The sequence below is a fragment of the Mustela erminea genome, chromosome 7, assembly GCF_009829155.1.
Source record: "Mustela erminea isolate mMusErm1 chromosome 7, mMusErm1.Pri, whole genome shotgun sequence".
Classification (NCBI taxonomy): Eukaryota; Metazoa; Chordata; class Mammalia; order Carnivora; family Mustelidae; genus Mustela; species Mustela erminea.
This window is the reverse complement of record NC_045620.1, coordinates 24,713,704-24,733,733: the sequence shown is the minus strand read 5'-3', so window position 1 is coordinate 24,733,733 and position 20,030 is coordinate 24,713,704. Positions and strand designations below refer to the sequence as shown.

The following is a 20,030-nucleotide window of genomic DNA, read 5'->3' as shown; positions in this document are numbered from 1 at the left end:
CCCTGCTTGTGCACATACTCACTCTCTGATAAACAAATAAATAAATAAATTCTTTAAAAAAAAAAAAAAAGAGGAAAGAGCTTGCATGAGAAAGTGGGGAGAGGGACAGAGGGAGAGACTTTTTCAAGCAAACTCCCCATTGGCTGGTGCAGAGTCCCATGAAGGTGTTGGGCCCACGATCCATGAGATCATGACCTGACCTGAAACCAGGAGATAGTCGAGATGAGCCACCTCCGTGCCCCAATATTGTTTTGTTTTTAAATGACAAAGAAGGATTCCAGGTATGCTTGTAAAGACTATCCACAGGCGTGCCTGGGTGGCTCAGGGGGTCAAGCCTCTGCCTTTGGCTCAGATCATGATCCCGGGGTCCTGGGATCAAGCCCTGCATCAGGCTCTCAGCTCAGCAGGGAGCTTGCCCCCCCCCCACCTGCCTCTCTGCCTACTTGTGATCTCTCTCTTTCCGTGTAATAAATAAATAAAATCTTAAAAAAAAAAAAAAAAAGACTATCCACAGTGAAAAGCAAATTGACTATAAGCATCAGTGTTTCTTCTTCTTCTTTTTTTTTGAGTTCTTTTTCTTTTTTCAAAAAGATTTTATTTATTTGAGACAGAAAGAGAGAGCACGAGCAGGGGGAGGAGCCCAGGGAGAGGGAGAAGCCACTTCCTTCTGAGCAGGGAGCGTGATGTGAGACTCAGTCCCAGAACCCTGGGATCATGACCTGAGCAGAAGGCAGAGGCTTAACAGACTGAGCCACCCAGGTGCCCTATTTTTCTTTTTCTTTTGATATCACTGAAGATCTAGAATCATCTTTATGTGCTAGATAGAGATTGGGTTAAGCCTCTGCCTTCAGCTCAGGTCATGATCCCAGGGTCCTGGGATTGAGCCCCGCATGGGGCTCTCTGCTCAGCAGGGAGCCTGTTTCCCTTCCTCTCTCTCTCTGCCTGCCTCTCTGCCTACTTGTGATCTCTGTCTGTCAAATAAATAAATAAAAAATCTTTAAAAAAAAAAAAAAGATTTGATTCGATGACTCCCAACTCAGGTCTGGATATAAAGTGTATTTGTAAATTTGTTTTTGTTAATTAATATTTATTAAAATTTAATTTGCATTCTATATTTAAATTTCTTATGCTTTGTTTTTTAGCAGTGGCATATTAATAGGTATAAAATGAACACTACATGACTACAAATAACGATGTAAAATGACTCAGTGTCTATAATCATCGTGGCAGTAGTGATCTTCTTTTTTTAAAGATTTTATTTATTTATTTGACAGAGAGAGAGAGGGAACATAAGCAGGGGGAGTAGGAGAGGGAGAACTTGGCTTCCTGCTGAGCGGGGAGCCCAGTGTGGTTCTCGACCCCAGGACCCTGGGATAATGATCTGAGCAGAAGGCAGACGCTCAACAACTGAGCCACCTAGTCACTTCCCAGTAGTGATTTTCAAAGAAACCAAAGGAGAGATGGTTATAAGCATCTTTGTTAGAACTGCATGAACTACTTACTGCACATATTCTCTTGATACTCATCAGGGAAGTTTTCAAAGTATTTTGTTGTGAATGAGGACTTCCCCCCCCTTTTTAGAAAAAAGATTTTATTATTTATTTGAGAGAGAGAGAGAGAGCACAAGCAGGGAGGAGGGGTAGAGGAAGAAGCAGACTACCCGCCAAGCAGGGAGCCTGATGTGGGACTCAGTCCCAGGATGCTGAGTTTATGACCCAAGTTGAAGGCAGACGCTTAAGCTACTGACCCCCCCAGGTGCCCCAGGGACTTTTTCCCTTTTTTTTTTTTTTTTTTTTTTTTAAAGATTTTATTTATTCATTTGACACAGAGAGATCACAAGTAGGCAGAGAGGCAGGCAGAGAGAGAGAAAGGAGGAAGCAGGCTCCCCGCGGAGCAGAGAACCCGATGCGGGACTCGATCCCAGGACCCTGAGATCACGACCCGAGCCGAAGGCAGCGGCCTAATCCACTGAGCCACCCAGGCGCCCAACTTTTTCCCTTTTTGATAAGTATTTATTTTATGTAATTGAAAACTTAAAATTGCAAGAATCTTAAAAGGAACTCTTATTCACTAGCTGTTTACACAAATAAATCATAAAGGAACCCTTGTTCACTGTTAACACTTTACGCATTTGCTTTATCATTGTGCGTTATGTATATATAATTTTTTCCGAGTCACTCTGAGAATAAGTGGAAGTGTGCCCCTTTTTGCCCCTAAATACTTAAATGTACGTTTCCTAAAAATAAATGCATCCTCTATTTAGCCACATTATCAAAATCATGAAATTTAATATTGATAACAATACTATTGCCTAATCACAACTGTATTCACATTCCATCAGTTAGTCATCCCAGTAATGCCTTTTATAGCCTGTGTACCCTAGTACAATCCAGTCTAATCTAGGACTGCACAGCATTTAATTGTCATCTCTGTTTAATTCTTACTCTGAAACAGTTCCTTTCTTTCTTTTTTTTTTTTTTTTTAATATCCTCCTCTCCCAGCTCCCTATCTTTTCAGTCTTACTTGACCTTGGCAGTTTCAGAGTACAGAATGTACGGAATTTCCCTCAGTTGTCTGATGTTTCCTTGTGATTAGATTTGTATTATGGACTTTGGGCACAACTGCTATTTAAGTAATACTGTATTTTTTTTTTTTTAAGATTTTATTTATTTGACAGAGAGAGAGAAATCACAACAAGTAGGCAGAGAGGCAGGCAGAGAGAGACTGGGGAGGAAGCAGGCTCCCCGCGGAGCAGAGAGCCTGACGTGGGGCTTGATCCCAGGACCCCGGGATCATGACCCGAGCCGAAGGAGAGGCATTAACCCACTGAGCCACCCAGGCGCCCCAGTAATACTGTATTCTTAATGCTTTATTTAGGGAGGCACATGATATCAGTTTGTCCCAATATTGGTGATTCATGATGTTAAATATTAGCCTTGTTCTTATTTAAGGGTGGTCTGCCAGGTTACTCTACTGCAAAGTAATTTTTTTCCTTTCTGTGATCAATAAGTAAGTAATTTGTGTATTTTGAGACAATGTAGATAATCCTGTTTTTTAATAATTTTTTTTAAAGAGTTTATTTATTTATTTTACATACAGAGATCACAAGTAGGCAGAGAGGCAGGCAGTGGGTGGGGAAGTAGGCTCCCCGCCAAGCAGAGAGCCCGATGCCGGGCTCGATCCCAAGACCCTGGGATCATGACCAAGAGCTGAAGGCAGAGTCTTTAACCCACTGAGCCACCCAGCTGCCCCTAAATTAGTCAGTGAGGGGTGGTTTTCTACTTCAGTATTCCTATTGTATTTGCAAGTTGGCATCGTCTAAGAAGAAATTAGCTTTCCTTCCTTCCTTGATGATTATTATCATTATTATTATTCCTATTTTATTTGACAGACAGAGATCACAAGTAGGCTGAAAGGCAGGCAGAGAGAGGAAGGGAAGCAGACTTCCCGCTGAGCAGAGAGCCCGATGTGGGGCTCGATCCCAGGACCTCGGGACCATGACCTGAGCTGAAGGCAGAGGCTTTAACCCACAGAGCCACCCAGGCGCCCCTATTAATATTATTATTATTATTATTATTATTTATTAATATTATTTTTAAGTAGGATCCTTGCCCATGTGAGGGTTGAACTCAAGACTGAGATCAGGAGTTCATGCTCACATAAACAGTCTTGGAATACTGAAAAAATAAAAAAGGTTTCATTTTCTACTGACTTAAGCCAGGTAGATGCCCTGAGTGATTAATTTTTTAAAAATTCACTTTTTATTTTACATGTCGTGCTTCAATCCAGTACTGTCATTTTTGTGATGCTCAAATTGTCCCATAGTTGGCCATGGCAGCTCCTCGTAACTGGCTTCAGTGCCCTTTTGACATACCCCCAACTTCTAAGTAGTCCTTTACTTTCTTGTACAAAATACTGCATACTTAACTTGCACTCTCTCTGGCCCACCTGGTATCAGCCATTTCTCTAAGGAGCCAGGGTTTAGTAGAAAATGTAGTTTAGAAATCAAGATGTGTTTATTTTTAAAAGGTGTCATTACTGCTGCTGGGTTTTTTTTGTTTTGTTTTGTTTTGTTGTGTTAAAAGGTGTCATTGCTGGTGCTGCTGCCTTTTTTTTTTTTTTTTTTTAAGATTTTTCTTACTTATTTGTAAATAAGTGGGGTGGGGGGCAGAGAGTGGAGAGAGGGAGAAGCAGGCTCTCTGCTGAGTAGGGAGCCCGACATGGGGCTGTGTCCCAGGACCCCAGGATCATGACCTGATCAAAGGCAAATGCTTAACTGACTGAGCCACCCAGGCTTCCCAAGGTGCAATTGCTTCTAGACCCACTCAGCAAACAACTAGGAAGTATATGAATGTGCTTGTGTTTCTATGTGTATTTTTAATGTTCAAATGTAAATATAACATAAAAATCACGAGTTCATATTGATAACCTCTAGTGCAAATCCAGCATTCTAGGTATATCACAGTTTCCCAATAGGAGGACATCAAAATAATACAAAACTACTTTACAAATTATGTTGTATAGCAACCAATTTAGTAGTTGGATTCACTATTCTGGATATATTACACCGTTGGCTTCTCATTTTTATTTTTAACAGTTGACAATGTATAAAAAAAGTTGTCAGTTTATCAAAAGAAAAAGTTGTCAGTGTATCAACTCAGGATATGTGGTCAGTGAGGTAAATGAATATGTTGGTGCCAGATTAAACCTCATGTCAGACTTAATTCTTTTTATCGGAGTTACTTTAAAAAAATTGTCCCTGTCCATCTGCCAACCTCACCCATAATTTGGCATACTGCTTAAAGAAATCCAGTCTTTTTAAACTTGATATTGTGTTGATATCAAACAGCTCTAAATATGGACTTAAACACCCAGCTATAATAATCACCAACTCAGCTTTTCTTGAAGGAAATCCTAGATGGCATATAAACTTAATCAGTAAACATTTCTGAATGTAACTCTTAAAGATAAGGACTTTTCTTAAAAACAATCACAAATCTATTAATGTAGCTAAGAAAAGTTTTAATAAATAATTCCTTAGTATAATTAAATATGTAATGAGTTTTAAATGTTTCTCAGTTATCCCAGGTTATTTTTTACAGTTGGTTCAAATCAGAATCCAAATAATGGTCCATTTTGTGTGTAAGTCTTTTCTTTCTCTTCTAATGTGTAGCTTCTATTCTACTTCCTTCCCCCACTCTCTCGTTTTTTTTCTACAAATCTGGGTTGTTTGCAGTATAGATTTTCTCTCATTCTGGACTTTTCCTGATTGCATTCCCATGCTGTCATTAGCATGTTCCTGTTTCCCCTCAATGTTCTGTAAACTGCTTCTGTGATCTAGAGGCTGAATCAGAATCACCTGTTGTAAAGAATGCTTCACCAGTTTTATACTTCCATTAGGCACATTAACGTCCATGTATTTCCCATCTCATATTTGTGGCAATTGATCTTGACCTAGATTAATGTTTTTCATTAGATATTAGCAGAATGATTTTGCAAATACATGATTTTTTCATTTTAGTTCTTAAAATTTTTTCAGTAGGGGTCAGTTTTTACCAACTCTAGATTTACTTAGAGGTATAGTTCATATAGAAAGATAAGTAAAATACTCAGTTCACTAGTTTCAGAATAATGAATTGATTCTGTAGTATCCTCTAAAAAGTGATCAATTCATTTTTTTAAAAAGATTTTATTTATTTATTTGACAGATCCCAAGTAGGCAGAGAGGCAGGCAGAGAGAGAGAGGAAGGGAAGCAGGCTCCCTGCTGAGCAGAGAGCCCCATGCGGGGCTTGGTCCCAGGACTCCGGGATCATGACCTGAGCCGAAGGCAGAGGCTTTAACCCACTGAGCCACCCAGGTGCCCCGATCAATTCATATTTTATAAGAACCATTATGAACGTATGAATTCAAACATTTTGCCTTTTTTTTTTTTAAAGATTGATTTTTTTTTAGAGAGAACATGAGTGGGAGGGGCTAAGGAAGCAGGAGAGGGAATCTCAAGCGACTCCATGCTGAGTGTAGAGCCTGACTCAGGGATTGATTTCACAGCCCTGAGGTTACAACCTGAGCTGAAACTGAGAGCTGGATGCTTAACCAGGTGCACCTCTAGGCACCCCCATTTTGCTGTGTTCTAATCCATTGCAAATACTGGGGTCTTTTTTTTGTTTTGTTTTGTTTTTTTTGATGCTCAGATTATCCCACTTTAGTGGGAGCCTTTTCAGGTTGGCTCCTGAGTCCCATGGACACAACTCCAGAAGTCTTTCATAGCTTAATTGCTTTCTGACATGACAAATTTCATGCATTTTCTGCCCGTCATTCCTGGAGTCAACTATTTTTCTCAAGAGCCCAGCTTCCTTGTAGAGGAAAATGGTATTTAAGATCCATAATCTGGGAAACAGAAGCAAAAGTGAAAGAGCCATTTTAAATTTTTAATTTTTTTTAAGATTTTATTTATTCTTTGTGAGAGAGAAAGCACAAGCAGGGGGAGAGGCAGAGGGAGAAGCAGACTCTCCACTGAGCCAGGAGACTAACCTGGGGCTCTATCCCAGTACCTGGAGATAATGACCCAAGCTGAAGGCAGATGCCCAACCATCTGAGCCCCCCCCACCACCACTTTTTTAAAACAACAATAAATGCTTGCTCTCATGCAGTACTGTGGGTCAGAATTCTGAGGCAATTTAGCTGGGTGGTAGTGGCTAGGTACATGAGCAAGTTGATGCTGGCATTGGCAAGAGATTTCAGTTACTTATCATACAGACCTCTTCTTGGGGCTGCATAAGTGTCTTCATGACATGATGGCTGGTTTCTCCCAGAACCAGTGATCCAGGATAGCCAGTACCATCCTTTGATTCATTTTCCTACTAGACAATAGAGTATATTGCTCTGGCTTTGGATCCAGACTACCTGGCTAACACTTCCTAGTTTGGGGGGTTAACTAAGTTATTTAACTCTTTGTTAAACTTTCTTTAGCTGACATTTTAAGATAATGATACTTACTACCTTAAAGGCCCTGTAATACAGAGTCTTTGTGAAGAGTCTGACAGAACAGTTTCTTTTTTTTCTTTTTTAAAAGATTTTATTTATTTATTTGACAGAGAGAGATCACAAGTAGGCAGAGAGGCAGGCAGGCAGAGAGATAGGAGGAAGCAGGCTCCCCGCCGAGCAGAGAGCCGGACGTGGGACTCGATCCCAGGACCCTGAGATCATGACCCAAGCTGAAGGCAGCGGCTTAACCCACTGAGCCACCCAGGCGCCCTGACAGAACAGTTTCTGACACTTAGCACTATTGGTAACCATTCAGCCCACTGCTGTTGCTGTTACTCCCACGACCACTGGGATGAACTAAAGACCCAAAACCTAGCCAATAAGTTGTTTTTGACAGAAACAGTTTTTCTTCTGTTTACCAAAAATTGCCATGACAGAAAAATTGTTTACAGATTCTAGATCCCCAGAGTATGATAGGAGATTGAGGATTAGAGAATTATAGCCACACCTGTTTGATCATGTATATGGAGGATCTTTCATTCCTATCTGTGTTCATGGAGATTTTTAGTGCAGGATATGTGTCCATATAATGTGACCCCAGGAATCAACCAAGTTCCCCCCATCCCCAAACCTTTTTATTTTAAAGTATGGATCCCTAGGAAGTTACTTTTACACACACACACACACACACACACACACACCCCAGTGGACCCTTCACCCAGTTTATACCCCAATGGCAACTATTGTTGTAACTAGTATAGTACCAGTTTTCACTGATGAATTTTCATTCACTAGAAATTGAGCAGCTCTTAAATGCTAGGTTTTTGAAGGCGTAAGTGATTAAAACTGACCTTGAACAGTTCAGTCCTTCTCTCTGGGTTCTCATTGTTATATTTAAAAAAAATTTTTTTTTTTAAGTTTTGCCTCTTCATTGTTGAAACTTGCATTAGCAGTTTCTTTAATGTGAAATATTGTTATTTCTCACATTCATATTTGCCTTGTTTTATAATTTTTGCATTGTGTCCCCATCTTTCATTTATAATCTTTACAGCATCAGAACCATGTTGCCTGCATTGTCTTATTTTAATCACGTGCCAGTTTTGCAGTGCTACCAAGTCTGGATCTGAGAGGCAGCTTGTGTGAATCATTTACATACATTCCTGTTTATATTCCCCAGATTAATTTGCAACTTTACATTTTTTATCCAATTGCATGCTTAAAGCAGAGTTTTAATAATTCATTTTAAGGAATTTGTCATAAGTAGGATTTAAAATGGGCTCAGAGAGCAGAAGCTATTAAACAATAGCAGAAATCAGACAATATGTAGGACTTTAAATAGTAATTGTTAAGCATTTGAATGTTCCCAAAAATATGAGTCTGTGTATCTATGTGTGTCTCTACATGTTATTTCACTAGGGACTTGCACAGATAGGTTTTGCACAATATCCTTGCTGTTATTGTCAGCCATAAACAAATTACACGTATTTAACAAGTTAATGTCAGATTGGCCAGGAGCCACTGGGAGGTGTGTACTTAGTGACATCAGCTGGCAAAGAGCCCTAGTAACAGGGAGGGTTGGAAGGGTAGTGGAGGGAGAGGGAGCAGTAGGGAGGAAGAAAAAGAGAGAGACAGAGAGACTGACTGTATCTGGGGATTCTGGCAAGGTGAAGAGCTGGTCTGTTTGGCAGGACCTTCCCATCTGGGATCCATCTGTGTTTCTCTGGAATGGGACAGGCAGCTCTAGTCAGTGAGAAATCGCAGATGTGAGAGAGCTGACACATGTCCAGCTAATGAAAGAAGGAGGAAGGCTGGTCTCAGATTGGGCTTTGAAGATTAGGAGGAGGAAAAGAGGAGCCTTTTTATATTTATTTTGAATAAATTTGGTATATTAAGTATCTGGATTGTTATAATCTGGGCATTTGAGGTAAGTACATTTTAATTTAGTTTTGGGGCTAAAGTGGGCAGTTGTCTGCCTTTCAAAGCTTTTTATTTCAGATTATGGTCATATGAATTTTTTTACATTTGATGTGAGTTTAGCCTTTAGCTACTCTTTGTTGATTTGATGCTTCATTTTGTTCATATTTCTGTATCATTTTTTAGTTGCCACCTTTATATTTGAATGCCATGCGTTTTTGAATAGAAACTTGAATGAGATTTAACATGAATTCTGTGGTTAGGGAAGTAGTCTCACAAATACTGTTGTAAGGTATTCCGCATAGAGTCGATGATATTTTGAGGGAAATTTTTTTCTCCCTTAGTATGCATGCTACAAATAGGCAGTGTTAAAAAGATGGCTCATAGAATACTCTTCCTTATTGTCAGATTTTATTTCAGTGTATTCAGGTAAATTAAAACCAAAAGTGAATTACAGTAAAACTAACAGTATCTTTTAATTTTAATATAGTCAGCTCTTTTTTTCTTCATTACATTTTACCCCTTCTTCTGTTTACTTCCTATATACAAAGTAAACAAATAACATCACAAATATGACTTGAATTGTGAGTTTGTAGTAGTTTTGTCGTAAAATAAATTTGTGGGTACATAGCTACTGTATTATAGTCCTTGTTATTTGTGGAGTATAATTTAGCTTCTTTGCTATTCCTGTACATTGTATTCATATCTTCAGGCCTCCAAATCCAGATACCTAAGGGAGAAGCATGGGTTTGGGAGTTACGCATGTTATACAGCCATTTTTCACTGGTTTTCTGATTTCAAGCAAGCTACTTCTTGAGTTTTTATTTTGTGCAATTCCTGCCTGTTGTCATTATTGGGAAAATTTGTCTGGGACGTAGAAGGCATTCAAGTTAGTTTCAGAAGTTTCTGGATGTTTATTATTTTGTTGTAATTGGTTCCGAAACCCTTTGCATTTTTAAAAAGATCTTATTTTTTAAGTAATCTCCACATACAACGTGTGGTTGAACTCAAAACCCCAGATCAAAAGTTGGACAGTCCACCTACTGAGCCAGCCAGGTGCCCCATAAACTGTTTGCATTCTTAACTCTCAAGCTAAAAATGGATCTTTTCTAGAACCTTCCTCTCACTGTACCTACCTTCCAGATATCTGTATCTATTATAAATGTTACATGCTTTCTTTGTTAAGCCTTGCTATGATTATAAATGATTTGGAAAGCATTTTAAGTATTGTAATGTAAATGAGCCTGGTATAGCAGAGTAGAACTTCTGAAAAAGTCAACAGGAGTGAGATACTGAATTATACTACTTTGTTACTTTGTTTAAATTTTTTTGTTGTTTTTGAAAACTACTAGTTTTCAAATAGGAATTTAAAATATATTTGTTTCTTAAAGTTCTTCAACCTTCACTTACATCAATTGGGTAATTCAGTTTTTCTTTCAATGTTGCAGTCAGATTTCTTGAGGAGGGGGAAGACATTTTAAAAGAACTCTATTTTACCAGATTGGCTAAATGATGCAGTGTGAACTTTGGAGTTTCTGGGGTTTTGTTTGTTTGTTTGTTTGGGGGAGTTGGGGAGGTTTTCCTTTGAGTTTCTGTTTTGGTAGGGGAACAGTTAGCGTCCTTAGGGACTTGTCTGAATATTTGAGAATGGGTATGGAATTTACATGATACTCCTTCAGTGAACAAGCACTAATTGCACCCTGGGAGATAAGTTCCTAGGTTGAGTAGAGTATAGGGTAGACTGTGTCCACTGTGAAGGCCTTAGAGATTTGCATATACTGTATGTCCATACTAGGAACACTTTTGATGCAAGAGTTTCAAGAAGCATTAAAAAATAGTAAATGATACTGTTTTAATATGTGAAGATCGATCCACTGACTGCAAGTAAAGGTGGTTGATTAGAAGTCGTAGTAGAACCACACAGTTCAGGAGACTAGTTTGTTACTAAGATATTAAACAAGGTAATCTTTGAGTTGAATACAAAAGAAAATCATAGTATTTCCTGAAGACTGAAAGCATTGTGAGTTTTACTGCTATGTAAAGAAGAATCTTTCTTTCTTTTTTCCTTCCTTTCTTTCTAAGTAGGCTCCACCCCCAGTGTGGGGCTCAGATTCACAACTCTGCGATCAAGAGTCTCATGCTCTACTGACTGAGCCAGCCCGGTGCCCCGGAAACCTAAACTGGTTTCCAGGAGTGACCCAACCAAGGATTTTTTCATATCAAGGGGCCATTTTGGACTGAAATTACATAATACAACAATGTCAGTAAACTGGAGATGAGGATAATGATACTTAAATTAAGTCTTTGGAATATCGGGGAAGGACGATGAGTTTGAATAAACATCTTGTATATACAGCTCGAAGAATTCAAGTGAATCTGAAAGATTGGTTGGATCAGTTCATTGAAGGTTATTTTAAGTCCACGTGTGCTAGAAGTGCTCATAAGACCTCATTGGAGACCTATGAAAGATGTTAGGATTGAACAAGATCTTAAGGACAACCTAATGAAATAAATTATTTTATAGATAAGGAAAATTGAGGGAAGGGTAGTGGAGTGGTAAAAGGTCTGCTTGGCCTAGAGTTTAATTTTCCTAGTTGGTGATTGAACTTAGACTGGAATTGTCTTCTGCACTTTCAGGACATTTCATTTTGCAAACATTTTTGATTGCTGGTTGTTTGTGATGATATAGTAAGGTATACAAAAGTCACAAAGAGGAGATAAAATGTAAATGAATGCATAAAAGTGGGTAAGTCCTGGAAATTACTGCCAACTCAGGCAATCATGATTGCACCTTTATGAGGCACAGTCTTTGAGCAGAACTTAGGACAGAAGGATTTAGACTCCTTGTCCAAAGAAGCATGGTTGGATGGATGGAAAGGTTCAGTTTTCATTAGACTGCAGTGCCTTAAACCAGTCTTTGTCAAATGCATAGCTACACAGTGTTAATTTCTACAGTGCTTTCGATTATGCCTGGCTGCTGTTATCTTTCCAAATCCAAGAGTAACTGTGTGCTTCCGAGATAGAGAGTGATTGATTCCCGCACCCCTTCTTTAAGCATCAAGATCTTATTTAAAAGGTTTCTACTATGGTCTCTGTAGGTTAATTTTCCCTCCAAGTTCAAGTCAGTAAGTACAGGAATTAGTGATGACTCTATTTAGGAAAAAAATAACCCACCATGGCTTTTATATTCTCTCTGGTTGATGGGCTTTCCAAACAGTGTTTAACTTTTAAGACTTAGGTGGCGTCACATTTATGCTGGGAAACTTAAAACGCATATGGATTTACTTTCCTAAAGCATGCCTAAACCTGCAAAAGAAACTCTTTGTGCTTTGTTTAAAGCAACAGCTAGTGGAAATCCTGTTACCATTCAATCCTGAGCAGCTTGTTAGGGATACCTAGCAAGGTACAATTCTGTATAGAATGTATATGTATGTGTGTGTGTAGTTGCTTCTCATAGCTGGAGTTCTCAAGTAAATAGAATATGTATTTTCATTTGGCTGTGATAGTTAGGACTCGTGGAGGAAAGGCAGTGAAAAGATTATGTATAGACTTTGGCATTAGTAACCTTGAGCTGACTTAACCTTCGCCTCTAAGCCCCAGTTTGCTCACTTGTAAAATGGGAGTAAAAATAGATGTTATTGTGGGTTCTAAGAATTAAATTAGAAAGTAACAAGCATGATGCTACCTGCACGAATACTAAATAAGATTTATCTTTCCATATGATTTTTCTTAGTCCTCCTTAAACATTAAAGTCCCAGTAAGCCAACAGACTTAGTTAAAATGTGTTTCTTGTGTATTTTCAGGAAGTCTCCAAACTGACAGGGAACCAACCCCGTTTCCTTAACTAATTCTTAGTCATGGGAGAAGGGTGCGTGTAGAGAATGCAGCAGCCTTAAAAACTCAAACCTGTTGCTGTGTGGCAAGCTGTTAATGTTTAGGGACCTTGCATTACTTACCCTGCTGGAAGAGCTGGGGGATGGGCCACTTGGAGGGTGACAGATGTGCCCTCTGCTGCCGGCGGGCGCGTGCCGGCTCTGTCCCTCTGCTCCCAGCACCAGGTGCAGCCATTGTTCTGGCTGGTCTCTCTTCATCCGGCCTCGTCTGTTACTCTGCTCTTTCTAGCTCATTGTTTCTGTAGGAAATTAGCATTAAAAACCCATCTGAAACCCCCATGTCCCTCAACTGCAGGTGACTGTTATTGGCCCCAGCTGCCACCCTTGCGCTTGATTACTTCCATATGGGTCTGTGCAAAGAAGTAGTAGCCATTTATTGATTTCCACCACAACCCCCACCTCTATTACTCAAACTATAATACCCTGAAATCTATTAGACCCCCAGTAGGCTGTATAGCTTAGTTGGCACTACAACTGTGATGAACGTTTTACAAGCAAAACTAATTACACCCTCTCCCCCTTTATCACCTCCTACCTAAATATTAAATGTAAAAAGACCAGAGTGTCATAAGTGGAATAGTAGATCTTTTTAAATGTCTAGAGATGAATCTGTTTCTGAGTGGTAAAGCTTTTTAGACTTTGGATGGGCTTCTATGGAAAATTTTAGTCGTAGGTTTAAATATTTCATACCACACCCATAACATTCAAGCAGACCATGCCCAGTAAGCTCCTAAGGTGGGGGTGGGGACACAGAAATACTGGCCATTTGCTTTTCAGTTTGTTAAATTTAATTGGGGTGGGCAGTATGTTAGGAAAGGGGCCTAGTTGAAAATGATAATATGTTTTGTGGGAAAACTGCAAGCAATTAGAATTAGTTAAATCCTTTAATTTTGCATTTTGTTCTTTGACTTGTGTGTTTGCACAAATGGTTGTCCCGTTTATTTATTAGGGTAAATACCGTAGTGAGGAATTGGGTGTCCTAGACTTCTTTCTTCCTTCATCCATAAACAGACTTAAGTGTTCTCTTTTGGTTATTGGTCTAGATCAAGACTGTAATCTCAACCAGGTTACCAGGCTTAAAATCCTAATTCAAAATTCTTGGCTCCTGCTTGTGACCTTGACAAAGTCACTACTCCCATCAATGGAGGGAATCTGTTACTGGTAGCCTTTACAATCTGTTACTGGTAGCCTTTACAAGTAAATAGCCCAGAAAATCACGGGGGAGGTAATTGACTAAGATCTTTTGACTGCTCAGTGTTAAGCTGTGCAACATAGTCTTTAAGTAACATCTTGAGTTTATAACTTTTCAAATTAAGGTTTTTAACAATTCTGGAATTTAAAGCAACAGCTTCAGTGTTTTAACTTAGCTATGTGGTACTTACATCATAAGTAATTACAGACTTTAAGGCCATTTCCCTTGGGAAAATGCCTTTTTGTTCCTTCTCCTCCTCTTTCTCTTTCCTTCCTTGCTTCTTTGCTCCCTCCCTTCCCTTCCTTCCTTTTTTCTTCTTTCTTCTTTCTTTTTCTCTATCTTCTGGAATTTGGGAGTTTTAAAAGGTCTTACTTAGAATTTGAAGAGACCCTGGCAGCCAGCATTTAACCTGACAGCTCCTATGAAGGCAAGCCTCCAATTAAAGTGCTGTGTTGCATTTAGAACAGGTTAGGATGTGTACAGTCTTCTATGAGCTTTTAAATTTGCTGCTTCATTTAAGCGGTGGAAATGATGGATATTTAAAGAGGTCAGGAGAGGGGAGAGTTGAGATTTGAAAGTCTCCTGTCACCAGAGTAAGTACCTTCTTTTGGAAGTTTGGAGCTAGTAAATGCCCGGACTGATTGTGCGCATGATAATGCATCAGATATTACTGTCTTGAGGTGTGTGCATGTGTTTGTTTGCTTGTTTGTTTTAAGATACCTGTTTGTTTATTTGACAGACAGAGATCACAAGTAGGCAGAGAGGTAGGCAGAGAGAGAGAGGAGGGGAGGAAGCAGGCTCCCTGCAGCAGAGAGCCTGATTTGGGACATTACTGAAGAGCAGGGCCAGGATGGGAAGATGGAAATGAGGTACCTACCATCCAGAATTTAAGTGCAGAGCCAACTTGTGGGTGAGGCCACAAATTTTTTGCTGAGGTACCTCATTTGCCTCACTCCAGTTCCAGCTCTGTTGACGAATCTCTACTAGTAATGTTCTTTGGGCAATCAAAGCACACATGACTATTTGCCATGCTTATTTGGGGCAACAGAAGTGTTTTACTTTTGAAAACGCAGTTCCCATTCAAAAACTTAAAAAGCTACTGTCGGCTTCTTCATGGCTTTAGACCCAGGAATGGTATGCACAACTCATCACATTAAAAGGATGAAAAGAAAATCAGTCTCATACTAGACTTCACACTCCTTTTCCTTTAAAAGAATAAAAGAACTATACTTCTCTTCAGTCAGGCCACTAAAGGAAAACCCCATTCTTCATACACAAGAAAGACAAAAACTTTTAAGAACACCTGCACATAGGGCGCATGGGTGGCTCAGTGGGTTAAAGCCTCTGCCTTTGGCTCAGGTCATGATCCCAGGGTCCTAGGATCGAGCCCCAAATCAGGCTCTCTGCTCAGCAGGGAGCCTGCTTCCTCCTCTCTCTGCCTGCCTCTCTCTGCCTACTTGTGATCTCTGTCAAATAAATAAATCTTAAAAAAAAAAAAAAGTTTTCTATCTTTATTTTGGAAAGTGAATAAAATTAAAGTATTTACTCTGTCTTACTAACCCAGGAAACTGTTTCTTTGAACAGTGTGTCTGGAGGAGGGGTAGGAGAACCATTGACTTAACTTGGGAATTTGGTTTTCTGGAGTCCATTTCAAACACTTCAATACAAGCATTTGAAGGTCCTTCAGCTTTTCAGTTTGTTTCTTTTCACTGTGCCACTTTATTCTATTTTCTCACATTTTGCCTATACAAATCAGTATATACACTTAACTGGACAAATGAATAGTGGATGAGGTTTTTTAAAACTTTATTTTTTTTTAAGGATTTTATGTATTTGACAGAGACACAGTGGGAGAGGGAACACAAGCAGGGGGAATGGGAGAGGGAGAAGTGGGCTTCCTGCATAGAGGGGAGCCTGATGTGGGACTTGATACCAGGATCACGACCTAAGCCGAAGGTAGACTCTTAAGACTAACCATCCAGGCACCTGAAGCTTATTTTCAGTAAGCTTCAATATATTTTGATACTAATACTTGCTACTCCATTTGCCTTTTTTCATCATTCTTTTGTAACCTTTCAGCATTGGTAGGGTTTAGACTTGAGTCTTATGAATATCAAATACTTGGATTTTGCTTTAATTCAGTCTAGAAATATTCTTTTACTTGATAAGTAGTTTGTTTATGTTCAGTGGGTTACTGCTATATTTAGACTCATTGGTATCACTTAGGTTTTTTATTTTCCTTTTAATTGAAAAATGTTTTCTATATTTCTTTTTGTTTGGCTATTCTGTTTCCATTATTTTGATGGTTATTCTAAAATTTTAATATATATATAGTACTTAAAGTCTAAAATGTTAACATCATTTTTTTTTACAGCGATCTTAGAACACTTCATGATTCATCAGCTTCTTAGCATATTAACACTGTCTAGGATTTGATTTTCACTTTGTTTTATACTCAACCCTAGTTAAGAGAATAATTATTGTTATTATTTTTATAGCTAACATTAATTTAGGTTTATTATCAAATTATCTCCTCATATTATTCCATGTTTATTATAATTTTTCTTTTAGGTTAATTTTCTTTCTTGCCAGACTGCTTTAATCTTAGAGAAACAGATTGGAATGGTCAGGTCTCTCTCTCTCTTTTTTTTGTTTTTTGGTCTGAAAATATATTTCACTTTCATTTGAATGATGGTTAGTGGAGGTTAAAGGGTAAACACTGACAGTTATTTTCCATCAGCACTTTAGTGGTGATTTGTGTTGTTCTGGAGATGTGAAGTCTGCTTCCAGTCAGGTTGGTTTTTGTTCCTTTGTTGGGTTATATTTTTTCTCTGTGTTTTTTTTTTTTTTTTAAAGATTTTATTTATTTGTTTGACAGACAGAGATCACAAGTAGGCAGAGAGGCAGGCAGAGTGAGGAGGAAACAGGCTCCATGCTGAGCAGAGAGCCCCATGCAGGGCTCGATCCCAGAACCCTGAGATCATGACCTGAGCCAAAGGCAGAGGCTTTAACCCACTGAGCCACCCAGGTGCCCCTCTCTGTGGTTATTTGTAAGATTGTCTTCTTTGGCTTTGGTATTCTGCAGTTGTGCTATGGTGAGGTAAGTTGTGGATTTATTTGTGGTACTCAGAACTTAGTGTATGTACTCCTTTAATCTGAGGATTCAGGTCTTCATTCTGGAAAATTCTTATCTGTGATCTCTTTGAATAGTGTCTCTACTTTCATTTGCTCTTTTATCTCCTAGAATTTTGCTAGTTAAATGTTGGATATTTTTATTTTATTTTTATTTATTTATTTATTTTTAAAGATTTTATTTATTTGGGCGCCTGGGTGGCTCAGTGGGTTAAGCCGCTGCCTTCGGCTCAGGTCATGATCTCAGGGTCCTGGGATCGAGTTCCGCATCGGGCTCTCTGCTCGGCAGGGAGCCTGCTTCCTTCTCTCTCTCTCTGCCTGCCTCTCAGTGTACTTGTGATTTCTCTCTGTCAAATAAATAAATAAAATCTTTAAAAAAAAAATATTTTATTTATTTATTTGAGAGAGAGAGACAGTGAGAGAGAGCATGAGCGAGGAGAAGGTCAGAGGGAGAAGCAGACTCCCCATGGAGCTGGGAGCCCAATGTGGGACTTGATCCTGGGACTCTGGGATCATGACCTGAGCCGAAGGCAGTCGTCCAACCAACTGAGCCACCCAGGCGTCCCTGTTGGATCTTTTTATATTGTTCTGTTTCCTGTCTTCAGTATTTCTTACCTTAGTCTCTGTGTACTGCATTCTAGGTGATTTTTTTTTTTTCCAGCTCTATCTTCTAGTGCTCTGCTTTTAAACTCTGTCTGATAGGTGCTTCAAAATGTTCATTGTGTCTTTAAGTCTTTTACAAATATGCTTTAAAGAAACCCATGTCCAGTTCTCTCATTATATTCTTGATCTCCTTAGTGACTTTTTAAAGGGTTAATTGAGATGTTACTTACATGCAGTAAAATTCATTCTTTTAAAAAGTGTATCGTTTTATGAATTCTGACAGTGTGGATAATAACTTAGCCATTACCAAAGTCAAGGTAAAGAATGTTTCCATCACCCTCAGAAAATTCACTTGTGGGGCGCCTGGGTGGCTCAGTGGGTTAAAGCCTCTGCCTTCAGCTCAGGTCAGGATCCCAGGGTCCTGGGATCAAGCCCAGCATGGGGCTCCCTGCTCAGCAGGGAGCCTGCTTCCCCTCTACACATACCCTCACCACCCCCGCCTAACTGTGATCTCTCTCTGTCAAATAAATAAATAAAATCTTAAAAAAAAAAAATTCACTTGTGCCCCTTTGTTCTCAGTCCCTTCCAGTAACTCCCCTGTAACCTCTGGCAGACACTTAATCTGTTCTCTGTCCTTGTAAGTTTTGCCTTTACCAGAATGTTGTATAAATGGAATTGTATGTGGCCTTCTATATCTGGTTTCTTTCACTTAGCATAATGCATTTAAGATTCGTCCATGTTACTTCTTGTATCAATAGTTTGTTTTTATGGCCGAGTAGTATTTCTTTATGTAATAAAGTGACCAACTATTCCACCTTGTCCTGATCCTCAGACACCCCTCAGTTTTTGTTTTTCCATTTCGATTTTAGAGTAAGGTCTGCAGATTAGATAGTGCTGTGTTGTTAATGTCAGTTATTTTGGTATTCTACTGTGGCTTTACAAGTGAGTATTCTAGCTCTTAGCAATTACACCCTGAAATATTTTAAGAGTAGGGGGTATGAGGATGTTGTTAGTGCCTACTCTCAAGCAGTTTACACAAAAAAATAGGTAGGTAGGTAGTAGGTTGGTAGAATGAGCGGATGGTTAGATAGTAGCTAGATAGTGAAAACAAATAGGTCAGGTGATTAGTGAATTTAGGTGAATTAGGTGAATTTAGGTAAATGGTATCAAGGGAGTTCTTAATACTGTTAGTGAAAGTTTGAGTTTTTTTGTTTTTGTTTTTAGGAATATTTCTGAATTTGAGATAAAGGAAATGAGTACTGAGCAATAAATACCATTAACATAAAAAGAGAGTAGTGATAGTGAATGATGAGTTTAGGCCTGCTGGAAGAAGTAAACTGACCTGTTGTCTGAATGACAGTAAACAAGTTAGCCTGGGGATAGCAGATGAAAGAATATTCCAGACAGAGAAAAGCCATGCAGAGGTCTTAGGTGGTAATGAGCTTGATATCAGTGCCTAGAATACTGGCCAGTTTAGCTACAGTGTAGTGCGTGAAGAAAAGAGGACAGAGAAGAAAGTTGGAGACCGCTCCTGTAGACATTTGTAAGCCAGCATGAGGAATTTGGATTTTATTCTATTAAGAGTCTTGGGTATCCATTGAAGGGGAGGTAACATGACCTCATATTTTATGAAGATCACTCTTCTTTGGTATAGAGAAAGAATTATAAGTGGCATGGCTTAAAACAACAAAACCAGAAGTAAGAAATGGTAAGTTTGGATTAGGTTTTTGGTAGTGGAAGATAGATGATTTTGGTATGTTTTGGTGGTAGGTTGAGTTTAACGAACATGCTGATGAATTGAATATTGAGGGAGGCAGTACTTGTAAATAATTAGAGCACATCTGCCGTCATTGTTATTCATCCATTTACTTAAATACTACTAAGTGCTCACTTTGGGGGGTACGGACAGTAGATGATTAATAAGTGATATATAAGTAGTCTACAATATATATGTTTTATATATTTTTAAAATGCTTGGTATGTTTACAAAAAATGAGAAATGCAGGGCACCTGGATGGCTCAGTGGGTTAAAGCCTCTGCCTTCTGCTCAGGTCATGATCCCAGGGTCCTGGGATCGAGCAGGCTCTCTGCTTAGCAGGGAGCCTGCTTCCCTTCCTCTCTCTCTGCCTGCCTGTCTGCTGACTTGTGATCTCTCTCCAAAAAAAAAAAAAATGAGAAATGCTGGGGCACCTGGGTGGCTCAGTTGGTTGGGTGTCTGCCTTGGGCTTAGTTCATGATCCAAGGGTCCTGGGATCGAGCCCCAAGTCGGGCACCCTGCTCACTGGGGAGTCTGCTTCTCCCTCTTCCTCCC

The 20,030-nt window shown here is 39.2% G+C and overlaps 1 protein-coding gene across 4 annotated transcripts in view; it reads left to right on the top strand.

Annotated features, from left to right (window-relative positions):
• CBFA2T2 (CBFA2/RUNX1 partner transcriptional co-repressor 2) overlaps positions 1-20,030 on the top strand; it is a 161,763-nt gene that overhangs the window by 54,280 nt on the left and 87,453 nt on the right. Inside the window, exon 1 of one of the 4 annotated variants that reach the window (XM_032350949.1) lies at positions 7,892-8,909. The exons of the other annotated variants lie outside the window; for them this stretch is intronic. The gene's annotated coding sequence lies outside the window, so the exon portion shown is untranslated. Of the gene's footprint in view, positions 1-7,891; positions 8,910-20,030 lie in introns of those variants that run through there. 4 annotated transcript variants of the gene reach the window in all.